Raw genomic sequence first — 12,663 nt, forward strand, 5'->3', positions numbered from 1 at the left:
AGGCAGGGCTACCAGACCAGGAGAAGGCTGAAAATAGTAAGGAAGAGAGGAGCCGACAGAGAGACGCCATGTAGCTATCAGGAAGATAGGACACTGGAAGTTCTCCAGTAAGATAAAACCATGTAGCAATACATATATTAGTAGTTATGGGTTAATAATTAAGAGAGAGCTAGCCAGTAAGTAACCTGAGACATCAGCCAACAGTTTAATAATATTTTTTTAAAAGTCTGTCTAGCTCAGACAGTTAGAGCATGAGACTATTAATCTCAGGGTCGATTTTCATTTCTTTTGACTTGACTCCTCTGTTTTATTCATAAAAAGTTAATATTTTAGTAGATAGATTTATTGATCATAAATAGAGATAATTTTATAGATATAAATACAGTCAGAGATAAGTACAGTAGGTATAAATACCTAGATTTTTCACTCCATGTGCTGAACATGTGAGATGATTATTAGATGAAACTAACAAAGTGACAGACTGATAACTTTCATGAAAAGGCACTTGCTGCCAAGCCTGATAATCTGAATTTGATCCCTGGGACCCACCTGACTTGTCAGAAGGCGAAAACCAGTTCCTGAAAGCTGTCTCCTGACTTCCACACACATATCTGGAAAGAAAGAGTGTGCCCAAACATAGACATACAAAGTAAGTAAATTAAGATATGATTTAAAAATTAAAATTTAAAAGAAAATTAATAAAGACAGTGGTGAAAGTTATAAAAATATTATGGGTTTTCTTTGGAAAACAAAAGTTCCTATCAGAAGTTCAAATGGATTTGCCAAGTGTTATTTTAAGTGTTATCACCAGTGATACACACTGAAAAACTATGATATGGAATAGAACCAGACAGCCAAGATTAAGTTAGGAGCTATGCTATACATTAGACAGTAATCGATAGGACATTTTTTCCTTCTTGTCTTCTTTTGTTGTTTCTTATTGCTTTTTTCCTAGATGGAGTCTCTCAAAGCTCAGGCTAAACTTTGGATTTAGCCTAGGGTGACTTTGAACTCCAGATGCTCCTGCCTCCACCTCCTGAGTGCTGTAATAACAAGTTCGTGCCATCATGCCAGACTAGGAAAATATTTCTCATCTATAAATATGAAAGTGATATTCAATGAGTTCCAACAAGTTTGAAACTCTTTATTCAAATACTTTATCTTTGCAGCTGTTTGCATCCAATTTAACTGTAAAATATGTTAAATTTCATGTTACAATTGATACTAGTACCAGTGTACAAGTGCTCAGTAGTGATAAAATAAAAGAACCAAAATGGTTTTAAAAATGGCCTTTCTGAAGGTAATCTGCTATCATCAGATCACAAACTTTCAGAATACTTTATTCTGTGGTCTTGTTTTATTTTATCTAAATTCTCTTCTCAACCCATTCATACCTCACACTCTTCCCATTTCCTCAGCAGAGGAGAGTCAGAAAATTACAGTTTAGGCAGATAACTTATAGTGTGTGCTTTGTACTCCAGGGTTATGTTGCTATTGAGTTGGCATCGTCACCAAGCAGGGGGTTTTCTTTTCAGGGAAAAGAGGCAGGATTGGGGCCTGCGGTGGGGGTATAGCCAGAACTGTGATGTCACAGATTGCTTTGTCTCTTGGGAATCTCATCCATCAAACCGTCACCTCGGATTCTGCGTAGGGACACTAAGGAAAGAGGCAGCATGCCTTAGTTTAGGCATACTGAAGTGTCAGTCTTTAGTGGGGTTGCTGGTGTGAAGGCGATTCATTTCATTTCAAAGGGCCAGTGGCACGCTGCCCAACACAGGCACAAGCACAGCGCGCTCCTTAGAAATAATGACTCCAAACAGCCTTCACTGTGAAATGAAGAACTGTGCCATCTGCTTGTCTCTTCTGTGATTTATTCGCTTCAGGGTTTTAAATGATGTAGTGAAAAGGTAAGTCTTCCCTTAAAAAATGTCTGTAGCATATTTCTCTTGAGTTATATGGAGATTTGAATTTATAACCTAATAGCATATTTTATAATGTAAGTGTGGCCTGTCTTGGGAATATAAGATCAACTTTTTGTCTATTTTTGGAAAAAAAAAAAAAGTCATGCCTTAAAACTGAGCAGCTTGAGTTTCTTTAAAATTTTAAAGATCTGTTTTTTTTTTTAAAAAAAAAAATAGTAGTCCTCACTCAGTATGTTTAATGATGCAGATAATTTCATATTTCTGTGTTTGCGATTTTCAGTTCATTTCCAGTTTGGGGATAAATGAAAAACATTTAGACATCGCCAAGGGCTCTTTTTGCTCCAGCACTATGTAGGCAGTGCCTAGCTGGTCGCTCCTCAACTCCTTGGAACTCTTTCTGTTCAGGAAGGAAACATGGAGCTATAAAACTCAAAGGAAGTTTGAAGCTCAGGCGTTCCCTGGGAGACAGCAGAGCTTCTGGCAACCGCAGAAGAGAGCCAAGGCTCACCTGCCTGCCTGTCGCCTATCTTAGCCTGTCATATTCCTTCACTTGCTCTTGCTGTGTGTTCTGCTCAGCGAGGGCTACAGAGGGTTCGAGACCTCAGAGGACTCGTCTGACAGAAATCAGAAGCAAGCACCCGGCTTGCTTGTCGTCCCGCCTCTTTCCCCAAGAGAGATGCTTCTGCAAAAGTCACTTGGTGTGTGTGCTGCTTGCTTTTCCTTGTGAGAGGATTAGAGATTTAGAAGAGGGCTTTGTGAGAAAAACCCTGGGAGAGGTTGCTGGGATGAAAGCAAACAGGGGAGGATGATTTCAGCTTTCCTAGTCCCCTCAGTCAAGTGGCTCTGAGAACCTCAGTTGCTTGGCCTCCAACAACTAGGGATTTTCTTCCATTCATATTGGAGACCGGTAAGGCACTTTTTTTCCTACTACATTAGGAAGCTATTGCATATGGTTGCCTTTTGAAGTGGGGGGGGCGTGGAGGGGCTTGGGTTGGGGAATGGGGTGCCAAGGAAAGAATTTGGTTAATGATTCTGGGGACATCGTGCATTGTCTGTGCCTAGTGTACAAGAAAGTGGCTGTTAACTGCACAAAGGACTTGTGGCCAGAGAACAATTTTACTTCTCCCAAATTTGATTAGTATCACTTTGGAGTAATGGACTGAGAAAAATGGGTGCACATGAAGACGCTATATGATAATCATATCTTAAATCACTTTTATCTAAATTTGAACAGTTTGGGAGAATATTGTTATGGGAATCGGTGGCCTTTCCAGATAATTCCCAATTATTCATGTTCCTGGGAAATGTATTTTATTGCTGTGTGTTTTGCTGCGTTGGTGTCTAGAGCTATGTGGGCCAGAATGGCGCCTAATAAATAACACAAGTACTGCCAAGAGTAAGTTCCAGGCAGAATGAGAACAGGGTATAGAACATTCCCAATTAATGTGGCGAAAATGGTATTTGTTCTTTCCTGTGCAGAACATTCTTTTTTCCATTTGTTAAACAGAGATATGTGCTCCCTGAAAGAAAAATGAGCAACCTTCCAATAGGGTCAGAAGGAATAGGTAGCATATCACTTCAGCATTTTCCAAGATTCTGCGGATCATACAGCCTTATTTAGCAACTGATGGTATTCCCTAATTCCACTCTGTTATATTTTTTTCAAGCTGATTTTGTTGTTTGTATGAAGATGCAAATATATATTATTTATGCTATTTTTACTGTTTTAAGGTATAGATGCACATATATCCTTTTAGTACCTCTGAAGACACTTGAGCTGTTTAAGAGTTCAAAAATGCCTTTATTTTGTTTGACCCAAAGTGGCCCATAAGCAATATTGTGTGGGGTTTATTCAAAGTTTGAGCATGTGTATAGAGAAGAAAGCAGCTGGAGATCAGCTAGTCTAGCAGCCTACCCTAGTAGCTACAACCAAATTCCTGAAATCCCTGTCTGCCCCTCCCAGCATTAAGGACAGTGTGATAATCTTTGTTGTTGATTCTTTGAAAAACGTTGGCTGCTGCCTAACGTAGGGTGCTAGGGTGCTTCTTGCATTTGTTCCTGCTTGTTAAAATCAACCTAAAACCCTTGCTCTATGAAATGGTCTGGTGGGAAATATTCGTTTTATAATCTTCTTGATCTTCTTGTGTTTGTGTGTGTGTGTGTGTGTGTGTGTGTGTAATACAAGTAATTACCCTGTAGTTGTTATTGTTCATCTGAAAATACTGATCAAGTAAATTATCCCTCCACTGATTATGCATACCCTCAACTTTGACTTCAGTATGAAACTAGGTTCATAAGTTGTTGTTTTTTTTTCTATTTAAATTGCAATCTTAAGATGACCTGATTATTAGAATTTGCAAACATTGAAAATCTGTGTCATTTACTTGATAACAGTCAGTTTTTGTATATGTCTAAATAAATTTCTCTACACACATATGGATGTGAAAAACTTAAAATTATGGTCTCTCTGGGAGGGCCTAGACCCTATCCCTAATGACTTGACAGATTTTGATGATCTCTCCTGGGGAATGGGAAGAGAATATGATGGGAGGGGTAGGAGAAATGGGAGGATGGGAAGGAGAGGGAACTCGGATTGATATATAAAATAAGAAAAAATTTGAAAAGTAAAAGGTAAAAAAATTTAATTATTTGCCAAAAAGTAAGTCAATTTCCTTTCAGTTCCAGGTTTTCACTCTTTTATCAACTGAAAATGTTAGTTCAACCAAATAGTCTTATCTTCCACCTTTTGGGAGTTGTTTACAGAATGTTGGCAGTTAATTGAGGGAGGGGGTGGAGCTCGAGATAACAGTAAATCTATCTGTGAACTGTGAGGATGCCTTGGAGGTTTGCAGGTTTTGATCAATGTCATTCACTATTCTCTGCCTCATGCTCATTCCACTTTGAAAGACTATTTACTTTCATCATATTTGAGCCTGAGAGCATGGAGCTTATTAGAATTGATTTTCTTTCCAGGTTGATATTTTAAAATACTTTGGCTGGTCATTTTTCACTACTGCCTTCTGAGATTCTCATTCATCTGGTATATTTATTGAGTGTCTGTTGTCACCAAGGCAACCTGTGTTTGCTGTGTGACATGAAGACATTGTGTTGGTAGGGCTTGCTGCAGAGGTAGCTAAGGCGAGGGGCAGAAAGACCATCTCTGATTTCCTAATGATTATTTGTCCACACATACAGCTTCATTGCAAAGGTGTTTTCAGTAATAACAGAAAACACTAATTCTTCTGAATTATTGATATATTATACTATAATTCTGGCTAATTAGAACCTAAAAGCTAAGGTAATTAATAATCTTCTAACACCACCTAGGACCCCCTGTGTGTTGTTCTCAATGATGGACATTTAAATAATTTAAAACAATAACATTTCTTCTGAATTGATCTGGCCATTGCACAAGTTGGGGAAATAAAGACCAAAAATTTTTGGTAAGCTTAATCTTAACAGCTTGTAGATTATTGTTCTTCTCAGTTTTTCTTTGCTATGTTTCTTGTTAGATGAGTTTTGCTAAACTGTTAGGATGTATCTCAAGAATACACACACACACACACACACACACAAATATGCATATATAAATATAATTTTAATTATACCTTTAAAAATAAGAATTATGATAGATACATAAGTGCTTTTTTGGATCTTCCATGTAGCAGGTACTTCCCTGACTCCTTTATGAATATGTTCCCACCTACTCTTCTCAACAACACTGAAAACTAAATGCAATGCCCATTCTAAAGATGAGGGAACTTAGGCCCTGAGAATTTACAAATGAAGTAGACTGTGTCATATGATTAAAAATGAAATAGATTGTGCCATGTGATTACTAAGGATGAGGATTGTGGCTGTAATAATCCAGAAAAACCTAGCCTTATTCCTTGGGGACCTGGCAGAGTATACCACCTCTGCACATAGCAGAGAGTGTCCTGGCTTTGTATGTAGGGACTAAGGTCCCTTTAAGAAGCAAACTATGCCTACTTCCACTCTCTCTTTCTGCTATCTCTCTGAGGAGTTAGCTTTCTTTCTCTCTCTATTCTTCCTCTCCTTTTTCCCCTCCCTTCCCTTACTCTATTCCCTTCTCCCAATAAACTTTCCATGTAAGTTTTTTCCTGCAGGTCTCTGTCTGTCTTTCAGGCACCATTTGTCCCTCATCTACCAAAAGTTCCACCTAGGGCTATATTCATGTGAGTTGCTTTTTCCACCAAACCTCTTTTGAACTCATTGTTGCTCTCATCCCTCAGGTCTTTCTCCTACCCAGTTTCTTATCAGTCAGTTAATTTCCACAGCTTACTGCAGGTACTCTCATCTCTTGTCTTTTTTTCTGAATTTCTTTATGAGCAGATATTTGTAACTATAGACAAGGCAGGTCCTCCACATACTTATGTATGGAAGGTGCTTTTGAGTTGAATGTGGTTCACATACAGAGACAAGGAGATTGCCCCAAGAATGAGTTATTTAGTCCAGCCTGAGCAATGGAGTGAGAACCTGTTTTCCAAAACAAGAAGAAAAACACCTCATGAAATTTCAAGGATGAAATAATATTTTTATTATGCTTTTTAAATTATTTTTTCTTATTTTACATATTGATCCCACCTCCCCCTCCCTCCCATGCCCCTCCAATTCCCCTCCCATCCCATTCTCAACTCCACGGGGAGGGAAGGGTGATGCCTTCCAGGAGGGGGTCAACAAAAACTGTCAAGTAATTTGAAGTAGGGACTAGGTCCTCCCTCCTGTTTCTAGGTTAAGGGAGTATCCCTCCATGGGAAATGTACTCCCAAAGTCCTTTCATGCACCAAGGATACATCCTGGTTCCACTGTCAGAGGTCCCTTAGACTGCCCAGGCCTTCTAATTGAGACCCATTTTCAGGGGGTCTGAGTCAGTCCAATGCTGGATTTCCAATATTTTTTTTAAAGAAGCAATGTATTAGACTGGCATATAGGGTAGAACATATTAGATTTATTTTGTTAGGAGAAATGAGAGGTTGACTTGGGTTTTGACTATATGTACCTAGGTTGTGTTGATGTCTACTTTGTATAGACTTTGTTTTAACTCAGCCTCACTTTTTCTGTCTCCAGAATATGAACACAGAAAAGCATGACATTGTAGAAACCTTAAAAATGAATCTTCTCTTCCCATCTGAAGTTACTACTTCAAAAAATCATAATCATTTCAGACTACTATAAAAAATAATTACTAGATGTCTTCTATATTCATAGTTGTGTCATTAATTTACCTCCACATGCTTTGAGTATCAACATATAAGTAACAATATATTCAAAAATTTAAAGTATATTTAAGTGTGCATAAGTTTGTGGGGTTCATTATTGTCATTACCACTCATTTTATGTGTAGGTGATAGTTGCTCTGTGATCTTATTAGCAGTGGACAACTATGGATACATTGTAAGAAGTGAAAGTGTCATGTTAACACAGTAGGAAGTTCACTAACAAAGAACTTTAGAGATGGATACCAGTGAAGCTGGAGTTCAGGAGAGAGATTAAGAACATGATATCTCATTCTGTTGAGAAGATAAAAATTTTTGAAAGACATTCCAGATAAGGCTTTGCAGAATAGCTGAGAATTCAAAATTATTCGGGTAAATAATGGGGAGTGAGAGGGAATGGATGACTGGAAGAAGTCATTAAATCTCATGGCATAATGCCACCATACTTGAACTCATTTTTTCTTGCCCTTGGCCCAGAAACCTGGCTCCCATGTACTACTTAGTCACTGGGGAAGGACTCCATGATCTTTTTCATCTGGAACAGCAAACCTGGAGATTTTGGCTGTATCCTTGTGACAAAAGTGGTCATATTTTGGGATAGTTACATCTGTCCTATCTAAACCAACTTTATTATCAAGGCAGTTTTCAGCTTGATTTAATGACAGCTGCTGTAAAGGCTGGTGATATAGCATTATCTAGAACACCTCTTCTCTGTTGTGACACAAAATCCATCTGTGAAGATACATGCTATTAGTGAAACATGTTTATTCATTGATTTGCCTCACCTTAAGTATAATACAATGGGTCTTCATACCAATCCTCTTAGATGAGCACCTCTATTATTATCATCATATTTTCAGATTAAGAAGTAGATTTGCCCTGGGTTACAGATCTTGCAAGTGGAGGGAAAGGACTTTAAGGGCTCATATCCTGGCTCCAGGGATCATAGTTTTAATTCTTATGCCTAACTGCCTTGCTATATGACCAATTGTAGTTTTATGTATTTTCCTCTGAGAATTATCTGTACATTTCCAAAGTGGGGGCAGAAAAATGGTGGTTAGTGCTATCGTGATAAATTGAGGTATGGTAGGTTTTTTTACTTATAAAAAATTCCTCACCATCAGGAGGGCGTGATTCACAATGAAATGTAACAGTCATATGGAACACTAAGATTGGACTGAAGGGAAGACTAGAAATTTTCTACTCTCCTTGCTCCCTAAGAACTGATATCAACAACAACAACAACAACAACAACAACAACAAAACAACACATTATACTCATGAAAAATAGACTATTGGAAAGTAAACACCTCCAAGGCCCTCTGGGTGATTCTGAAGTAGCAGATAATCTTTTCTATAGTGCATGGACAGAACCATGGGAAATTGAGGGAATGGGATGCATGGGCATTTTCTCCAATCTTTGAGTGACACAACATGTACATTTTCTTTTTTTTTTTTTTTTGCCTTTTCAAGTTTTAGTTTTTATACATTTTCTGTATTAAAAAGAAAAGCATAGTAATTACCATTAATTACAAAGAACTAGAACAGGACCAGAATAATGAATAAATCATTTCAGCTTGGGAAGCAGACATTCTCAATAATATTAATGTTATGATACAAGCACATTCAAGTATTTTACATTGTTTTTGTCCTGTTGAATGTGATATCCTAGCACATGGTAAAGACAATGTATGGGCATAAGGTGGAACCTTCTCTGAAAAGCCCATGATGAGTTTTCCTTTCCTGTGAGAACTGGGGCAGAAAGACAAGGTTATCATCTCTACACTGGCTGAGGAGGGGTGGGAACGTGTGTGTGTGTGTGTGTGTGTGTGTGTGTGTGTGTGTGTGTGTGTCTGTGTGTATGTGTGTTGTGACATGTTAAGAGTTGACATTGTAGAGTAGTTTACATCTTCACCATCTGAAGACGCTTGAATTTTGAACCGATGGATCTGTGACAAGTATATCAGGAGTCCAGCAGAGCAAGCCACTTCCCCATCACCATCTTCCGATGGGATCCAAGACCTGAGACAGAGACAGCCTGCCAAACTGAAACATCTTCATCCTCTGCCTGTCCAGGGTTGGGCATCAGCCTGGCCCCAGCAAGGGGCAGATTGTATTGTGTCCTCTGAGCTTCAGAGCAAATGCGCTCCTTGAAGAGAAGACTGCCTGGACCCCTAGGTTCAGACAGAGCTGCTGAGCTACATGTCAAATTATTAAATGTTTTTGTTCTGTTGCTCTTTCCTACTCCTTTTTGATGACATTTATAAAAGAAAGCAAGGGTCGTGGATGGTCTGGAAGCAAGGGAAAGGACATGAAGATAAGGCTAATAGAATGTACCAGAAGTTTGGATTACCTGGTCTCTTGGATAGGAGCCCCAGAGTACCCCTCTTGTTAAGGGCCAATGGATTCTCCCCAGCCCCACTCTTTCCTCCTGCTATGGTGATGGCAGAGGCAGAAGAGAACACTATACATTTTCTAAGCATTATTCTGATAAATGCATACATCAATGCTGGACTATAGCAAAATTTGAACTCCAAAAGTCTTTCACTCTGCTATATATGTGCCTCAAAAATGTTGTATTGACATTCCAGACAGAACCCCTATTAAATGCCATTTTTAAAAATATCAGGAATCTTGGGATAATTTTTGATGTTCTGGTTTCTGACCTGATTGTTCTTTATTATCTTTATTGTTGACTGGCTGCAGAGATCTGAGCATCACTCCATGTAGGTGGTCCTTTAAAATACTCCTAGCCAAGAAAACTGAGTATACTCATCTACATTTTTATCTTTATCAAACTAATCTATAATCTCTGTAGAAGTTTTAATGTTACATTATAAAACATTTGTCCCTGGGATCTATAAAAATTCCTACAGTGGTCATTAGGGGAAAAAAGACTTACCAAGAGGGGAAAAAAGACTTACCAAGAGCTATTACTGATGATAATAAGAGTTCTTTGTTTTGTTTTTTGTTTTGTTGTTGGTGGTGTTGTTTATTTTGTATTGCTTTTTTGATGTTGTTCCTTATTGTTAGGTCACCTGGAATATGAGTTCTTGCCAATTAAATTTGCTTTAGATCTTTTGTAACCAAAAGATTTAGATTGGGTTAACCTTTTCCACTCTTCAGTTATTTACTAAACTGTTTATTGTTGTTGAGCCCACAATTGATTCTTGTTTACCATTCTCATGAAGGAAGCTCTTCTTGCAGTTAAAGGAGAAGATTCATGAAATATCACAGTCATAATTGAACTCATTGTTTCTTGCTCTTGGCTCAGAAACCTGGCTTACGTGCTCTACTTAGCTACTGGTGAAGGACTCCATGATATTTCTCATCTGGAACAGCAAACCTGGAGATTTTGGCTCTATCTTTGTGATAAAAGTGATCATATTTTGGGATAGTTATATCTGCACTGTCTAAACCAACATTATTATCAATGTAGTCTTCAGTTTGGTTTAATGACAGAATTTCACTCCATTTGTTCAACATTACTCTATGAAATTCTAACTTACCTCTGAGTAAGAATTCCCAAAAACTATAAGGTTTACTCAGCAGTTTTGTTAGCCAGGACCTGAGAGGTTCACATTCAAAATGATGTATCCTAAGACTTACCCCTGCTTATCCATGTGAGCTGAACACTTTGGGGAACTCTCCATCAACTTATCCTAAAACTCATGTCAAGAATGGGACCAAGTTGGATTGGTAACTCTAGAGTGTCTGACTCTCTGTTCATTGCTTAGAGGAGCATATCATTAGTCAGTTTCAAATAATGTATAATTATAAACTGGTGCCTTTGGGCATGGGCAATCAGCATTGAAAATAATGCTTTGGGTGATGTATTGTGTGATGTCATCATTCATCTCATCATGGCTTGAGAGTGCTAAGAATGCAAGCTTGCCCACTGAGTGTCACTTGCTGATATCTTTTCCTATGCCATCCTAAATCAAAAGCAAATAGTCTAAAAACCCTTGTAATAAAAGGAAACTACCTATTTTTGTTAAGTGCATGAACTTTCCCTTAGCAGCAGTGTTTGGAATTGAGAACTGAGTAGCAAATTGGTAGGGGAAGCTTGTTCAGATATATATGTACACCAATGGGGAATCAGATGTCTCCAGGATTGTCTTACATTTCTTAAGAATAATGAAAGAAGAAACTCTACTGTTGAAATTTAAGTAAATATAGTTACAAATATGCTAATAACATCTGCAAAGGTAAATAGCATGATTTCTTAAGAATTACTTGAAATTGATTTCTAATACAAAGTTTGAATACCCTTACACTGAAGTCCCACTATTGTCCTTCCCTATATATCCCCACTGCAAGTGTCAATTAACAGTCGCTTTTTGGAAAACTTGTATTAGGGTTGTTCTTAACAACCTTAAGTTCAATATACAGATATAACTCTAGATGCATTGAGGCTCGGAACTCTAAAAACACAAACTTTCCCACTAAATTTCACTTGTTACTATCTTTGCCTGTGACATATAACAGAGGCAAATATTCTAAATTGTCTTATACTAAAAGGAAACTTGTGAAATTTCCATTAATTAGAATATGATATAAAGGACCAAAAACAACATGGACACTGGAATATATTTGGGACACAATAAGCATTGATGCAAACTTTCCTAAATTTAAGCAAACATTATACACAAGTAGATTTGTATACTAAATGTAAGTAGGAATTATAAAAGGTAATGACACATATTAGAAATAAATCAATATAGTTATTTTATAATGTAAGCCCTAGTAAGGATTGATTGCTTACATATAAGTCTTCTAATGATGTAATAGCAACATAGAAAGATATAGGCAGTAGTTTAAAATTCTGTTTGTACCTCTTCATAAACTACTTTTTTGAAAGGGTGGGTCCATACAATGTTGTAATATATAGCTATAGAGTAGTTTCTGACCCAGCATGTTCATTCCTTGGATTCTAGAGCTCAAACTGCTTTTCTCTAGAAACACATGCAATAAGCACTCTAGCTTTGGGATCAAACTAACCACTTTCTAATTTATAAATGCCATGATTTCTACATTGTGGAAGAACTTTAAGTGAAGAAAACCTTATTTTAGTGGCTTAATTTCCTCTGAATATTGTCTGCCTGCTGTCTTTAATTCCATTTGAATGCATGTTACCAGAGTAGTCCCTCTGAGTTCATGGTGGCTCGGTTATTCTTCATGGACTAGTTCCAGTTCTTTTGGTGATAGAACTAAAAGCCCACAAGATGCTGTGTATCAGCAATGAAACAATTAGTCTTTGAGAAGCTTTGGGGAAATTTCTTAAGCAGTGAATTAATCAGTCTGATTCTGGTCCCTGTTCACAAATGCCAGTTCTCCAAAAGATCTCCCCTTACCCACCCCTCTTCCTGGTCTTATTATTAAAGGTGTAAAATTTCATAAACCTTTAGTAAAACATTATGAAATCTTTTTGTGCATTACAAATGTTATTTTTTTGCAGACGTGTATTTCCATAATTAAACATCCTAAAATACAAATCCCATTAT

General features: G+C 37.6%; 1 protein-coding gene across 1 annotated transcript in view; it reads left to right on the forward strand.

Annotated features, from left to right (window-relative positions):
- Nucleotides 1-2,685: 2,685 nt before the first annotated feature.
- Mid1 (midline 1) overlaps nt 2,686-12,663 on the forward strand; it is a 228,569-nt gene continuing 218,591 nt past the window's right edge. Inside the window, exon 1 of the mRNA XM_051174858.1 lies at nt 2,686-2,829. The gene's annotated coding sequence lies outside the window, so the exon portion shown is untranslated. The remainder of the gene's footprint in view (nt 2,830-12,663) is intronic.

Source organism: Phodopus roborovskii, unplaced genomic scaffold (assembly GCF_943737965.1).
Source record: "Phodopus roborovskii unplaced genomic scaffold, PHOROB, whole genome shotgun sequence".
Classification (NCBI taxonomy): domain Eukaryota; kingdom Metazoa; phylum Chordata; class Mammalia; order Rodentia; family Cricetidae; genus Phodopus; species Phodopus roborovskii.